This window comes from Schistocerca serialis, chromosome 8, assembly GCF_023864345.2.
Source record: "Schistocerca serialis cubense isolate TAMUIC-IGC-003099 chromosome 8, iqSchSeri2.2, whole genome shotgun sequence".
Lineage (NCBI taxonomy): Eukaryota > Metazoa > Arthropoda > Insecta > Orthoptera > Acrididae > Schistocerca > Schistocerca serialis.
The window spans coordinates 323782295-323799817 of record NC_064645.1 but is presented as its reverse complement, the minus strand read 5'-3'; the positions used below and the strand labels follow the sequence as shown (position 1 = coordinate 323799817).

Genomic DNA, 17523 nt, shown 5'->3' with positions numbered 1-17523 from the left:
GGTGGAGGTGCAACAGTGACTGAAGGGTCCACAGTTTCCCATTGATACGCCACTGGGTGACGGGGTCCCACTGCTTGTGGCTGGGGCTGCTGGAATTGCGGAGAAAGCAACAGTGCTGCATTGATATCCATTGGCTCCCTGTCCTGCAATGTAGGACCTGAGGCAGGTGAAGATGGTTGAGGCTGTGGCACCAAATGTGTAAATGAAAATCCTCTGGCAGAATCACGCAACCTACAAAAGTGGAGCTGATTCGGGTAGCTCTTCTGCAGTCCTGTGGGATCCTGTAAAACACACAAAGAATGGTCTAAGACTTTTGTGATAATGTTTCATCCCCAGTGTCAGTGTCTGCCAAAAACTCTGAAAAAGACATCACCATTTACATTACACTTAGACCACCGTGGAGGATGGACCAGCCACTGAAGAGGGTGTGGCATCTGAAGCAGTGCCTGATGGTGCCAATGCAAAAGTTTCACTGGTGATTTGCTGTTGCGTATGTGGGAACAGTTTCATGAGAGGACTCTAAAGCTTGGTACTGCATATGGGAAGCACCTGACTTGTTCATGTGTCACTGGGAAGTTCCGACAAAGCATTTTGCTTCAACTTTAGATTGAGGATGGAAGGATGCTTCTATCACATGCTTGATGGTGTTGGCACCACAAAACTGCTGAAATTCTGGCAATGTGAACTGGAGTCCATTGTCCAAAACCAGTGCTTCTGCAGATGTTTGATACAAAAAATCAACGTTAGACTCTTGATAGTACTAGCTATTTGTGGATCACATGGGGACGACAAATGGAAATTTACTGAAGGTGTGTACCACAATAAGCCATTGGGCATTCCAATAGGGACCTGCAATGTCAGTATGCAGACACTGCCAAGGGGTGCTGGGCATGGGCCATCAAATAACTTGTGTGGCAGAGCAGCACAGCTCCACACAAGCTGGACATTGCAAAGTCAATTGTTCTATTTGTGTATCCATGCAGTGGCATTGGACAAGCTGCTTAGTGCGTTCAGTGTATCTGAATCAGAAGATGGAGAATTTCCTTCAAAAGCAAATATGGCACAATCACACTAGACTGATCATTGTTTATGTGTAGTATGATAAATTCTTGCTGAATTGATACATCGTGTTGAAGCACAAAAGAACAGTGAACCACCGGATCACTAATTTTCTGAATTGAATGTGTGGCCACACAGAGTGGTAGTACTGCAATAGAATCTTAAGACTGGGATCCACAGCAGTTGCAATTCATCGATGGTCATTGGGAAAACCATCAAGTGTTTCATTGTCCTGATCATCAGTGTCATAATGAGACTCCTCAGAGATCTTGAACACTGAATCAGTGCCAACTGGTAGGTGAGAAGGAGTGTCTGCATTTGAATACTTAGCTATAGCCCCACGCACAATTTCGTACTGGTAATTTAGAAGGAGCAGAGACCAGCACCACAACGTTTGCGACATGTGCAGTAGGACTGGCTTTTAAGGGCTGAACAATGAGGTGAGAGGCTCATGATTTGTAACCAACTAAAATGTACTGCCATACAAATATTGGTGCAATTTAAGTACCCCACATATGATGCAAGAACTTGCTTCTCAATCAGTGAGTAGTTGCACTGTGCATTGGTTGAGGAGTTTGTAAGTGAAGGCAATTGGCCTCTCCAATGATCCAACTCTATGTGAGAGAGCAGTGCCAGTCCTGTAAGAGGACGCATGAACAAAAGACATGGGTAGCTTGGTGGGATCAAAGTGTACCAAACAACAGTCGCTCAGTAAGGCATCTTTTGGTTTCCAAAACACAGATTGGCACACTACTGCCCTCTCCAATGGAACATTCTTTTGTTGAAGTCATTGCAATGTATCCCCCCCCATGAACCATGGACCTTGCCGTTGGTGGGGAGGCTTGCGTGCCTCAGCGATACAGATAACCGTACCGTAGGTGCAACCACAACGGAGGGGTATCTGTTGAGAGGCCAGACAAACGTGTGGTTCCTGAAGAGGGGCAGTAGCCTTTTCAGTAGTTGCAAGGGCAACAGTCTGGATGATTGACTGATCTGGCCTTGTAACAATAACCAAAACGGCCTTGCTGTGCTGGTACTGCGAACGGCTGAAAGCAAGGGGAAACTACAGCCGTAATTTTTCCCGAGGGCATGCAGCTTTACTGTATGATTACATGATGATGGCGTCCTCTTGGGTAAAATATTCCGGAGGTAAAATAGTCCCCCATTCGGATCTCCGGGCGGGGACTACTCAAGAGGATGTCGTTATCAGGAGAAAGAAAACTGGCGTTCTACGGATCGGAGCGTGGAATGTCAGATCCCTTAATCGGGCAGGTAGGTTAGAAAATTTAAAAAGGGAAATGGATAGGTTGAAGTTAGATATAGTGGGAATTAGTGAAGTTCGGTGGCAGGAGGAACAAGACTTCTGGTCAGGTGACTACAGGGTTATAAACACAAAATCAAATAGGGGTAATGCAGGAGTAGGTTTAATAATGAATAGGAAAATAGGAATGCGGGTAAGCTACTACAAACAGCATAGTGAACGCATTATTGTGGCCAAGATAGATACGAAGCCCACGCCTACTACAGTAGTACAAGTTTATATGCCAACTAGCTCTGCAGATGACGAAGAAATTGAAGAAATGTATGATGAAATAAAAGAAATTATTCAGATTGTGAAGGGAGACGAAAATTTAATAGTCATGGGTGACTGGAATTCGAGTGTAGGAAAAGGGAGAGAAGGAAACATAGTAGGTGAATATGGATTTGGGGACAGAAATGAAAGAGGAAGCCGCCTGGTCGAATTTTGCACAGAGCACAACATAATCATAACAACACTTGGTTTAAGAATCATGAAAGAAGGTTGTATACATGGAAGAACCCTGGAGATACTAAAAGGTATCAGATAGATTACATAATGGTAAGACAGAGATTTAGGAACCAGGTTTTAAATTGTAAGACATTTCCAGGGGCAGATGTGGACTCTGACCACAATCTATTGGTTATGACCTGTAGATTAAAACTGAAGAAACTGCAAAAAGGTGGGAATTTAAGGAGATGGGACCTGGATAAACTAAAAGAACCAGAGGTTGTACAGAGATTCAGGGAGAGCATAAGGGAGCAATTGACAGGAATGGGGGAAATAAATACAGTAGAAGAAGAATGGGTAGCTTTGAGGGATGAAGTAGTGAAGGCAGCAGAGGATCAAGTAGGTAAAAAGACGAGGGCTAGTAGAAATCCTTGGGTAACAGAAGAAATATTGAATTTAATTGATGAAAGGAGAAAATATAAAAATGCAGTAAGTGAAACAGGCAAAAAGGAATACAAACGTCTCAAAAATGAGATCGACAGGAAGTGCAAAATGGCTAAGCAGGGATGGCTAGAGGACAAATGTAAGGATGTAGAGGCCTATCTCACTAGGGGTAAGATAGATACCGCCTACAGGAAAATTAAAGAGACCCTTGGAGATAAGAGAACGACTTGTATGAATATCAAGAGCTCGGATGGAAACCCAGTTCTAAGCAAAGAAGGGAAAGCAGAAAGGTGGAAGGAGTATATAGAGGGTCTATACAAGGGCGATGTACTTGAGGACAATATTATGGAAATGGAAGAGGATGTAGATGAAGATGAAATGGGAGATATGATACTGCGTGAAGAGTTTGACAGAGCACTGAAAGACCTGAGTCGAAACAAGGCCCCCGGAGTAGACAATATTCCATTGGAACTACTGACGGCCGTGGGAGAGCCAGTCCTGACAAAACTCTACCATCTGGTGAGCAAGATGTATGAAACAGGCGAAATACCCTCAGACTTCAAGAAGAATATAATAATTCCAATCCCAAAGAAAGCAGGTGTTGACAGATGTGAAAATTACCGAACTATCAGCTTAATAAGTCACAGCTGCAAAATACTAACACGAATTCTTTACAGACGAATGGAAAAACTAGTAGAAGCCAACCTCGGGGAAGATCAGTTTGGATTCCGTAGAAACACTGGAACACGTGAGGCAATACTGACCTTACGACTTATCTTAGAAGAAAGATTAAGGAAAGGCAAACCTACGTTTCTAGCATTTGTAGACTTAGAGAAAGCTTTTGACAATGTTGACTGGAATACTCTCTTTCAAATTCTAAAGGTGGCAGGGGTAAAATACAGGGAGCAAAAGGCTATTTACAATTTGTACAGAAACCAGATGGTAGTTATAAGAGTCGAGGGACATGAAAGGGAAGCAGTGGTTGGGAAGGGAGTAAGACAGGGTTGTAGCCTCTCCCCGATGTTGTTCAATCTGTATATTGAGCAAGCAGTAAAGGAAACAAAAGAAAAATTCGGAGTAGGTATTAAAATTCATGGAGAAGAAATAAAAACTTTGAGGTTCGCCGATGACATTGTAATTCTGTCAGAGACAGCAAAGGACTTGGAAGAGCAGTTGAATGGAATGGACAGTGTCTTGAAAGGAGGATATAAGATGAACATCAACAAAAGCAAAACAAGGATAATGGAATGTAGTCTAATTAAGTCGGGTGATGCTGAGGGAATTAGATTAGGAAATGAGGCACTTAAAGTAGTAAAGGAGTTTTGCTATTTGGGGAGCAAAATAACTGATGATGGTCGAAGTAGAGAGGATATAAAATGTAGGCTGGCAATGGCAAGGAAAGCGTTTCTGAAGAAGAGAAATTTGTTAACATCCAGTATTGATTTAAGTATCAGGAAGTCATTTCTGAAAGTATTCGTATGGAGTGTAGCCATGTATGGAAGTGAAACATGGACGATAAATAGTTTGGACAAGAAGAGAATAGAAGCTTTCGAAATGTGGTGCTACAGAAGAATGCTGAAGATTAGATGGGTAGATCACATAACTAATGAGGAAGTATTGAATAGGATTGGGGAGAAGAGAAGTTTGTGGCACAACTTGACCAGAAGAAGGGATCGGTTGGTAGGACATGTTCTGAGGCATCAAGGGATCACCAATTTAGTATTGGAGGGCAGCGTGGAGGGTAAAAATCGTAGAGGGAGGCCAAGAGATGAATACACTAAGCAGATTCAGAAGGATGTAGGTTGCAGTAGGTACTGGGAGATGAAAAAGCTTGCACAGGATAGAGTAGCATGGAGAGCTGCATCAAACCAGTCTCAGGACTGAAGACCACAACAACAACAACATTGCAATGTATGGTATGAACCAACTGAATGTAATGGGCTAGTTTACCCAACACAGCTTGGAGTTACTGACATTTCTGGGAGCTGGGAGGTCCTGATTGGTGTGACTGCAAAGGTTGGATATCCTGACTGTTCATTAAATTTTCTAAATATTCAGTTTGTCTGTAAGAAGGAGTACTTGTCTTTATTACAATTTACCCAGCATCTGAGAGCACGTGAAACAATTTCCTGAGATTGGCAAGATGTTTGCTGGGAAAACATTCTGAAATGACTATGTCATCCAAATAGTTTGAACAAGAAGGAACTGTGGCAGTCAGCTGTGGACAAATAACGTTGAAAAATTGCAGGTGTGCACTCACTGCCAAAGAGCAATCTCAAAAACTTAAATAATGCCTTGTGGGTGATGATCACAAAAACTTTTTGTGACTGTTCATCCAAAGGAAGCTGCAAATAAGCACCACAAAGATCAGTCTTGGAAAAGAAGTAATGTGCTGCACCAAATTTGTACACAAGATCTTCAGGCCATGCAAGGGAAAAAGTCACTCACAGTCTGTGGAATTACTGTTGCCTTGAAATCTCCACATAAGCATAACTAGCCTGAAGGTTTCTTCAGTACTAAAGGTGACTGGTTGCTACAGGGGAAATCACACCATTCTCTTGACATGATAAGAGGTCATGTGCTGCCTGATCTCTGATAGCATGAGGGATGCGCTGTGTGACAGAAAACTGTGCTTGCGCATTGTCTTTCATTGTAATGTGACCCATAAAAGCCTTAAAATTATTAACTTTGCCTTGAAAAACGCCACTAAGTTTAGCTATCCATTCTGTAAGCACAGAAGAGTTCACAGAGAGCATCTTGAATGTGCAAACAAACAGGTCAAAAGAGTCCATGCCACAAATATTTTCACTGTAACGTAAGCACAAAACTGTGAATGAAATAGTTTTCGTAAAGTTGCAAAAAGTGGCAGGTAAGCCACATGTGCCTAGCATGAGAATGTCAGATTAGATTAGATTAGATTAGATTAATACTAGCTCCATGGATCATGAATACGATATTTCGTAATGATGTGGAACGAGTCGAATTTTCCAATACATGACATAATTAGGTTAATTTAACAACATACTTAAGTTAATATAACAACTGTAACCAGAAAGAGTTGCCTATTGCTTTTGTTGCTTGAGCTTCCCTAATAGTTCTTAGGTGCTTTTGTTCAATAAAGTCACTGATGCATCAGTGCCCAGATGCATGTGTTTTTAGTGATTGGCAATCCCGGCAAAGTGACAAACAATCTAGTTCCTTCACGTAGAATGGAAGAATTGTGTGATTTATTTCTCTCTTGCTCTTGACTTGTACTATGTAACACTAAAATCACTACTATACTTGGAAAAAATTGCATTGACATCTTTTAGCTGGGACCTTTGAGAAATTGCAGAGCACTTGTTGGACTTGCATTTTTGCAAACAGACAGACTGGATGTGACCATGCTCACTACAATTATAACAGATAGTGTCATGACGGGCAAACCAGTTGTTTGTTAGTGAAAACCCTGAGGAAAAGGTTTAACACTGCTAGTCTGCTGCTGAGCACACTGATTCTGTTTACTTCACTGCTGACACTTGGTGTTCTGTGGCACAATAATTATGGGTGCAACCTGTTTACTACGACTGTGTGTGGCACAAATAGGAGTGGAATTGAAGTCAACCATTGATCTATCATATGAATCCTGACTCTCCACTAATTCCAAAACCTGTTGCAAGATAGGATCGGGATACTTAAGAATCTGCGTATTCAAGGATCTGACATTGAGTAATGGTGTCCCTTATCATTGCATAACTATAATAATTTTCACACTTACTCTTAAATTTGCAATGGCATGTAAGCCCTTGTAAGTCTGCTGCCCACTGCTCATGAGTGTTTAGGTTGTTTACTCAAATGAAAGAATTTGTAATGTGCAACTGCCATATTATTCTGTTCATTGTAGGTATTTGTCTAGTGCAGCAATACATTCTTCGTTGGAAACACACTCAGACTGGGTGGTGGGGAAACATTTGCAGGCAAGCCTGTACACCCTGGCTGTTGCAAGAAATATGGTTGCCAGTCCTTATCTTTGGTGTGATGTGCCTAGAAGTGTGCAGTCTTGTCATCATTTCCATAAGCTGCTGCATCTGCTGTGACTGAAACTGAACAATCTTTGTTACTGACAGTTTTTGTGGAGGACTAGCCATGATCAATACATGCAAAAGTTATGAGAATGGGTTAAGTATTCTGAAAAGCAATACACAAATGCAAAGCAAGGCAAGGATGGTGAAGAACGACAATTCTGCAAGAAAATATTTGCACCAGGTAGTTTTATAGCGAGAAGTTGAACCAGACTGGAACACTTGTGGGAACAGTCTCGTCGCCAGTTGTTTGGTCAGGGCAGGGGTGGATGCCAAGGAGTAGGTGTATGCTGAGACAGCAAAAAATAATGAGAAGCACATGTAATGTGTTCGTAACTCTGGTTTACTTAACTTGAGTTCAGCAAGTCCAATTACAGTCCAACAGTTCCGTGAGACAGGCAGATTTGTCTTTTACAAAAGAAGGTAACTAACAAGTCTTTGAATGCAGTGATAAAATGTTCCAAAAATTCTCAGCTGTCATTGGTGCAGCATCTTCCTAAGTTGACTCTGTAGTGGTAGTAGCTGTGCATGCTAAGAGGGTGTGTTTTGGAGCTGGCTGCAGATTGGTGGAACATTTACATGAGTTATGCCAACTTCTCAAAATGGACTGCCTGGTATGGTATTGATAGCATGCAAAACCACAATAATAAACGCAAGTCTTTGCTCACTGTTCTACACTGCTAGAGAGGAAATTGATTCTTAGTCATACCGTATGACAGCTTAGTGTTCTTCTGGGAAAGATGACTTCCTTCACTGGGAGCACAGCCTGATTCTCAGTTTACAGACAGACTATACTTCCCCAGCATTTTCTGTTCAGTTCTGTCATGTGAATAGACAAAATAACATTACTGAACATGTGTTTATATGGTGCAGTTATTTTCAGTTTGTCTACTTATTTGCAGTTGTTAAGTGAGCTAGTATATGTAAAATATGTTCCTGTGTGTTTAATTTGTTAGTGTGATGTTGATGTTGTCGGTGACTTTTGTAGTGTTAGAGGGAAAGAGATTAGGTTGGTAAATATGACTCCTTGCTGCTGGCTTGTCATTGACAGCATGTTGTACAGCTGTGTAATGCTGTTTGAGTCACTTGATGGTGACTTGTGAATTAATGAATGATCTGTAAGTTACTGCACTTCACTCTCCATTAATTGTGTTACTGATAGACTGATAGTGTAGGCAATGAAACTGACAATGTGGAATACATATTGACTGCATTTTACACTTGAAAAAGGGCTCTTCAGTGTGGTAGACAGTTGACAGCTCCAGTTGTTGAGCTCCTTTATGTAACAGCTCACTTAAGAACTGCAAATAACTACTCATTAATAAACTGAAAATAACTCCACAATATAAACATGAACTGAATGAAGTTATTTTGTCTACTCACATAAGAGAATTGGACAGGAAATGCAGGGGAGGTGTAGCCTGTCTGTAAACTGAAAAGAGCAGTGCTCATGTTGGGGCAGGTTACCTTTCCAAGAATGACACTACAGGTGCCGTACAGGATGACTAGGAATCAATTTCCCCTCTAGCAATGTAGAATAGTATGCAGAAATTTATGTACATTCTGTCCATATGTGTATCTTAATGTTATTAGTAACTCATATCTGCATTCCATGTAGTGTGCATTTTGTGCAAAATAAATACTCCCCAGGCATGTCTGTGCATTATGTTGCCAGTGATTCATAAGTCACACTGTGGAGGATCCATATAACTTCACAAAAAACTCTGAAGTTGCTTCTTGTGATGTAGTTGGATATACAAGAATGAGAAATCGCCTGCTCAGCCTATGCAGACCTATGAAAGAGGGAAGTACATGGCCACAATCCAGTGACCTACTTTCCTTCACACTTCTGTTCCAAAAACTTCCATCCAGTTACACACCCGGAAAACAATTTATCCCTTGATACAGCTCAAATGCAATTAGATGTCGTACACACATTTAATATTTGCTTTTAACCGACTTCATTTAAAGATAAACATTAATTTTACACTATTAGAAGAATATTTTTAATAATATGTGATTTTTCCAACTGCTGCAATATGGAAAATATTAGTCCTAGGGGAAAAATGAATAAGACCATTTGTGTAGGGAATTTAATGTAGTTTAATTTTGTACAGGGAAACAATTTTGTTGGAACTGTGGGTTTCAAGTTGTTCGAGAAAAATGTTGAAAAGTGACCATTAAATGTCTCCCCACTCCATCGCTCACACCCGACTGGTCAGGACACTCCATCGAAGCACTGTCCAAACATTTCTGACTGTATGTTTTTTCCCTTAATTTTCTCTTGTTGGCTGGACTACATTGGCAACAACGGGAGGCAGCGGACTAATCAGGGCTACACCTTCTGTGTGGTTCTTACAGAAAATTAGTCAGTATATGCCTGAAGAGGTCCAACAGAGCATCATCAAATATCTCTGTAATCATTTCCAGTGAGTCTTTCAGTGACACCATAGTGAACAGGGATACCACTCAAAACTGACCATTATATCAGATTCTGTGATAAGTAGTTGCTTGAAACATTGCGAGAAGTCCCCAGAGTTGTGGATCTGGTGAATGCACTTCCCCACATATGGCAAGAGCAGTTTCTGCATGTACTTGACTATGGTAAATTGATGCACTAATGTTGCCAACAGTCAGGCACATGTGTCAAGCCCTCTTTGTGTGCTTTTGGCAGCTCATGTAGTCTAGTTGGGACTGGCAATTTGATTGTAGTTGCTTGATGACATAGTCAGGCATATCTGTTTCCTTAAAGGGAGCCCTAGACATCTTTTCCACTTTGTCTGTGGGGTCACATTCCAAAAGTCTGTAAGTATGTAAGTAGGGTCCTCCAGAAGTTGTTATGTTTCCTAATTATAATCAGCTTACTGCAAAATGACTGGAGTTCATTTTGTGTGCTGACAACACCATGGTGCTCTGTCTTTCCAGTGCCTCTGGAGTGCAAGCCTCTTATCACTTGAGATACCAATTTTGGAAGCTTAGCATTGATGAGTGCCCTGCAGATCTCCTGGCAAATTTCTGCTGCCGAATTTGGTCAAAGTGTGTTGGCTACTTACTCCACTGCACTGATGAAACCTGAAATGGACACATTTCTAGGCGTTGTTGTGAAACTGAGGTCCTTGTCAAATATCTTCAGTGTGGCGTCATGAAACTGCTTGCCACGTAGGTTAATCAGCGTGAATGTTCTCTATCTGGATAGGGACTGCGACTGCTGTGATCGGATGCACGCTGAGTTGGCATCCCTTCGCTCCCAGCTTCAGGCAGTGTTGGCTTCGGTCACACAGCTTGAGGCTGTTGCCAATGGGCATCACTGTGGGGGTCCGGACGGGGGTTTGTCGGGGACGGCCAGCTCGTCCCATGCATCCCCCAATCGGACTACGGCTGTGGCTGCCCGGGATACTGCCCACATTGAGGTTGACCCCTCACCTGTGGTAGAGTGGGAGGTCATCTCGAGGTGTGGCAGGGGGCGAAAGACATTCTGGAGGGCTGAACGGAAGACCTCTCTAGTTTGTCTGATGAACCGGTTCCAGGCTCTGTCTCTGGCTGATACTGATCTTCGGCCGGATATGGCTGCTTGTCCTGTTCCAGAGATTGCCCCTCAGTCTGCAGTCACAGATGGTGGGCTTACTGGTAGTTGGGAGCTCCAACGTCAGGCGCGTAATGGGCCCCTCAGGAATTTGGCTGCAAGGCAGGGGAAGAAAACCAATGTGCACTCTGTATGCATACTGGGGGGAGTCATTCCAGATGTGGAAAGGGTCCTTCCGGATGCCATGAAGGGTACAGGGTGCACCCATCTGCGGGTGGTCGCTCATGTCGGCACCAATGATGTGCGTCGCTATGGATTGGAGGAAATCCTCTCTGGCTTCCGGCGGCTATATGATTTGGTGAAGACTGCCAGTCACACTAGCGGGATAAAAGCAGAGCTCACCATCTGCAGCGTCGTCGACAGGACTGACTGCGGACCTTTGGTACAGAGCCGAGCGGAGGGTCTGAATCAGAGGCTGAGACGGTTCTGCGACCGTGTGGGCAGAGCCGAGTGGAGGGTCTGAATCAGAGGCTGAGACTGTTCTGCGACCTTGTGGGCTGCAGATTTCTCGACTTGCGCCATAGGGTGGAGGGGTTTCGGGTTCCGCTGGATAGGTCAGGAGTCCACTACACCCAGTAGTCGGCTACACGGGTAGCAGGGGCTGTGTGGCTTGGACTGGGTGATTTTTTAGGTTAGATGGCCTCGGGCAAGTACAGAAAAGTCAACAGCATCAAAGGGTGTGGGGCAAAGTCAGGACATGCGGGAACCAAACAGCAATCGGTATTGTAATTGTAAACTGTCGAAGCTGCGTTAGTAAAGTACTGGAACTTCAAGCGCTGATAGAAAGCACCGAAGCCGAAATCGTTATTGGTACGGAAAGCTGGCTGAAGCCAGTGACAAATTATGCCGAAATTTTGACAAAGGCACAGACGGTGTTTAGAAAGGATAGACTGCATGCAACCGGTGGTGGCTTGTTTGTCACTGTTAGTAGTAGTTTATCCTGTAGTGAAATAGAAGTGGATACTTCCTGTGAATTATTATGGGTGGAGGTTATACTCAACAACCGAGCTAGGTTAATAATTGGCTCCTTTTACTGACCTCCCGACTCAGCAGCATTAGTGGCAGACTAACTGAGAGAAAATCTGGAATACATTTCACATAAATTTCGTCAGCATGTTATAGTCTTAGGTGGAGATTTCAATTTACCAGATATAGACTGGGACACTCAGATGTTTAGGACGGGTGGTAGGGACAGAACATCGAGTGACATTATACTGAGTGCACTATCCGAAAACTACCTCGAACAATTAAACAGAGGATGACAAGCGTAAAGCTGAAATACTATGGCTTACATCGAAATAAGTGTCCAGGGAATAGAAAAGCAACTGAAATCACTCAACAGAGGAAAGTCCACTGGACCTGACGGGATACCATTTCGACTCTACACAGAGTACGCGAAAGAACTTGCCCCCCCTCTAACAGCCGTGTACTGCAAGTCTCTAGAGGAACGGAAGGAGGTTCCAAATGATTGGAAAAGAGCACAGGTAGTCCCAGTTTTCAAGAAGGGTCCTCGAGCAGATGCGCAAAACTATAGGCCTATATCTCTGACATCGATCTGTCGCAGAATTTTAGAGCATGTTTTTTGCTCGCGTATCATGTCATTTCTGGAAACCCAGAATCTACTCTGTAGGAATCAACATGGATTCCAGAAACAGCAATCATGTGAGACCCAACTCGCTTTATTTGTTCATGAGACCCAGAAAATATTAGATACAGGCTCACAGGTAGATGCCATTTTCCTTGACTTCTGGAAGGCGTTCGATACAGTTCCGCACTGTCGCCCGATAAACAAAGTAAGAGCCTACAGAATATCAGACCAGCTGTGTGGCTGGATTGAAGAGTTTTTAGCAAACAGAACACAGCATGTTGTTCCCAATGGAGAGACGTCTACAGACGTTAAAGTAACTTCTGGCGTACCACAGGGGAGTGTTATGGGACCATTGCTTTTCACAATATATATAAATGACCTAGTAGATAGTGTTGGAAGTTCCATGCGGATTTTCGCAGATGATGCTGTAGTATACAGAGAAGTTGCAGCATTAAAAAATTGCAGCAAAATGCAGGAAGATCTGCAGCGGATAGGCACTTGGTGCAGGGAGTGGCAACTGACCCTTAACATAGACAAATGTAATGTATTGCGAATACATAGAAAGAAGGCTCCTTTATTTTATGATTATATGATAGCGAAGCAAACACTGGTAGCAGTTACTTCTGTAGTATGTGTGCGGAATGATTTGAAGTGAAATGATCATATAAAATTAATTGTTGGTAAGGTGGGTGCCAGGTTGAGATTCATTGGGAGAGTCCTTAGAAAATGTAGTCCATCAACAAAGGAGGTGGCTTACAAAACACTCGTTCGGCCTATACTTGAGTATTTCTCATCAGTGTGGGATCCGTACCAAGTCGGGTTGACAGAGGAGATAAAAAAGATCCAAAGAAGAGCGGCGCGTTTCGTCACAGGGTTATTTGGTAAGCGTGATAGCGTTATGGAAATGTTTAGCAAGGCTCTCAAGTGGGAGGCTCTTCAAGAGAGGCGCTCTGCATCGCGGTGTAGCTTGCTGTCCAGTTTTCGAGAGGGTCCGTTTCTGGATGAGGTATCGAATATATTGCTTCCCTCTACTTATACTTCCCGAGGAGATCACGAATGTAAAATTATAGAGATTCGAGTGTGCACGGAGGCTTTCCGGCACTCGTTCTTGCCGCGAACCATACGCGAGTGGAACAGGAAAGGGAGGTAATGACAGTGGCACGTAAAGTGCCCTCCGCCACACACCGTTGGGTGGCTTGCAGAGTACAAATGTAGATGTAGATGTAGATGTGATGTTCTTTCTTACTCACACATTCCTGGACTGGCAAGCTGAGGCATTCTTGTTGGTGTGCTCTGCTAGATCAAGAGGCACTGTCTACCTTGTCCCTAGCTTCATGTGCTAAGGAGGCTGCCACACAGGTGAATGTGTAAAAGCTTACTGGCTACCACATCTAGCCTGGGTGCATATCTTGAATCCTTTCTCACATAAGTGCCATGCTTGCCTGGCATTTTATATTGTGTTCACCTCTCTGGAGTTGACGTTAAGCTTAATCCTGGGAAAGTCTGGTAATATATCTCCTTTGCAACATCTCAGCAGGAAACTGAGAGAACCGAGCATCCTCCCTGTCCTCTTTCAAAGCTTGTCCAGCTTAATATTTCAGAACATCTCCCATCTGTAGAGTCTCTCGAAGTGACTCTTTAGGCTTTCCCAGCAACCTTGTGGTATCGGATATCAGGTATCATACTGGATATCCCCATTATACATGCACAACATTTCTAAAACATGACTCATTATTTTCATCAAGTGCTACCTGAGACTGTTTGCCAAATGGAACAGATGCAGTATTTACAACTACGGCCTTTCCTCTCCATAATTGGTCCCAGGCTTCAGGTTGCAGTCCACTCCCACTAGAAGCATGTTTAGGCAGTCCCTCTTCTGCCCAGTTGGTGTTATGTCTTGAGATTGGTGCATCTGTCTATGTGCTGACATATTGTTTTTGGTCTGGTGTGGTTCTAGGTATATCCTTTGTGTTATGCTCCCACCAAAAGTGATCTTAGACATTCCCTACTCAATCTGGTGTGCCAGGTTCACCATTGTTGTTTTGTCAGCAGTCCAGTGTACCCATGTGTGCACTGGCATTCTGTTTTTGGTCCAGTGGGGTTCTGGGTGTTCTCTCTGTGATCCGTTTTCACTAGAGTGCCCTGCTCTGTTGCATCCGTGGTCCATTGCACAAAGCACTCTGTCTGGGGTTCGTTCCCGATGCCCACACTCACAATTCCTCTCTGTGAAGTTCTGTTGCTGCCCCATTACATTTTCAGGAACTACAGTGTAGACTCCGCCGGCTGCGGTGGTCTAGCGGTTCTAAGCGCTCAGTCCGGAACCGCGCGACTGCTACGGTCGCAGGTTCGAATCCTGCCTCGGGCATGGATGTGTGTGATGTGCTTAGGTTAGTTAGGTTTAAGTAGTTCTAAGTTCTAGGGGACTGATGACCACAGATGTTAAGTCCCATAGTGCTCAGAGCCATTTTTGAACAGTGTAGACTCCCAGGCTCTACTGAGTTGGCACCCAGTGTCATGATCCATGAGGTTTATCCTGACCTTTATCTCTATAGAGTCTCATATAATACTGAGCCAGTATTTGAGGCTCTATTTCAGAAGCCTCGTTTCATCAAAGTTCACGGAATGATTGTATTTGAGACAGTGCTTACACACCTGATGTTACGCGTCCTGAGAATTCTACAAACTGCAGTAGAAATAGATCCTGTGTAGGTCAGGTACACCAGTCTTCGCTTCAGCTTGTTTTCTTCTAGAACATGTGGCGGTGTGGTTAGTTGGATGGCCTTCTGAAACTATGTGTTGATTTTTATGGAACGCTGGTCTAGATGCTCAGTTTGTCCTTCCAAACATCTGAGTCTGACAAGATGTATGCCCTGTGGACCAGTGTCTTAAGAACTCCATTCTGCTGCACTGTGTGGTAACTGGTGCTGGCTTGTAGGTATAAATCAGAGTGTGTAGGTTTGAAATACACCACTTGACCAAAAAACCCATCTGCACACCTTTTGACAAGTACATCCAGAAATGGCAACTGATCATTCTTTTCCAGTTCCATGGTGAACTTAATATTTGAATGGAATGAGTTTAGAAGTTTCAAAAATTTGCTGAGCTTCTCCTTGTCAGTTGATTGGCTTTGACCATGGGCTATGAGTGGACTCTGATTTTGGCTGTCTCACTTCTATTTGTGCATCTCCAAACTTAAAAGTGTGTGTATTAACTCTGTGCATCTACCGTGTCGGTGTATGTTGCCCAATAAATTGTGCTCATAATTGCTGACTTTAATACATCTGCCCTTAAGAAAAAACAATAAGTTCCTAAATCTAGAAATACTGTCATTACCTGTTTGTGTATGCAGCTGTATTGGAAGTTATGTCTTTTATATAATGTGGAATACTTCAACATGAATGAGTTGTTTACAGGGATAGTGGTTCATAAATTATATAAATAACTGTTATAACATTCAGGGCTTACTGACAGTCAACTTCAGGAGCAAAATGCAGGCATTTCATTGGTCATTTCCTTCTCAAGCAGTCAAGTGGTCTTCAGCAAAGAGCTGCTTCCTGCTTGGGCTTTTCAAAGGTTCCTTTCAAAGGATGCTGGAAAGTATCTACCATACTGGAATGTCACAAGCCCTTAAGTTACATGAGGGTGATAAGAATATGAATGGTAATTGCACTAGTGTATTACACAAGCAGTTCTGAGCAGGATGGTGGAGTGGGGGGTTAGGGAGGGAGAACCAGCTAGATTTGATGCTGCCCTCTGTTCTGGGCACATTACAACCATGATTGAACACGAGGTTTCTTCATCTATTGCACAACATATTATCATAAAGTTTTTTTACCTGTAAAGGGGTAGGATCTCTGGAGTTTTTAATTCATTTGAAGGCACAATTTGGGGAAGCTATGCTGTCCCAGAACCAAGTGTTTACTTGGGCCAGACAGTTTAAGAGTGGCCAAGAAAGTGTCGTGTTTGATATCCAAGGTGATGAGGCTGAAATGATGATGAGAACAACACAACTCCCAGTTCACGAGCAGAGAAAATCTCCAATCTGACTGGCAATCAAATCTGGGCCCGCTGCATGGTAGGCAAGCATGTTACCATTCAGCTAAGCAGGCGGACGGCAGTAGCATTATTTATGTTAAATGCCACCACAGGGGATGTGATCTTAGCTGTTTTTGAGACAAACATAGATATTTGGTGAGTTTACTGCACAAGATGCATTCAGTCTGTGTGCAGGCCATGCTGGTCAACTGTGTATGCATACCCCATAGCATGGTAAATTTTCCCTAATCTAAGTATAATTGGCTTTTCAGAAGTTTCACAAAACATGCTGAATGATGTTACCAAAGCTTTATCGGATTTTTATGTCCTGCCAATGTGCATCATATTATAAAGGAGTCCTACTTGTAACACAGAAGTCAGACTCAATACAGATGTTTCCTATTGAGGCAAAGCTAATTAATATGGTGATATATTGCAGATTGGTCACATAGTTGAAATATTAAACATTATTAAAAACTGTGTGGATCGTAGTCAGATGAAATAACTCTACTTCCCCTGAGACAGTCATAATATAAATACTATTTTTTCTCACTTTTTTTCCTACATTATCCATACACTGTATACAAGACAAATATCAAAATTATTCTTCGAGCTGTAAATATTAATCTTCAGAGAATAATTTACATCTGGCTGAAAATAAATATATATCTGTTGAAGAAACATTTTCTTTAAGGAAATATTCAAATGTAAGGTTCAGGAAAACCACATATACTTAAAAATTTGACACCAGTAATAATAGTTTGTTTTAGGATTGGCATAACTCATTTGAAAGCCTTGGTTGTCTTTCAAATTAAGAACATCTAGGATTATTGTAAACTTTGCCATTCAGAAGATATTATGACTCAAAAATGTTGTCATGTAATTATTAAAATTTTTTGTGTTACTATTTTCAGCGCAAATTTTTCTGTATCCAAAAATCTATACCTTTGCCAGGAAAACATGTTACCTAATCAAATCTCTCAAATATAAAATTTGGGTTCCTGGA

At 42.6% G+C, this 17523-nt stretch overlaps 1 protein-coding gene across 1 annotated transcript in view; it reads left to right on the top strand.

Annotated features, from left to right (window-relative positions):
* The window catches only part of LOC126416999 (cilia- and flagella-associated protein 44-like), a 582681-nt gene that overhangs the window by 114142 nt on the left and 451016 nt on the right, over positions 1-17523 (top strand). The window lies entirely within an intron of this gene.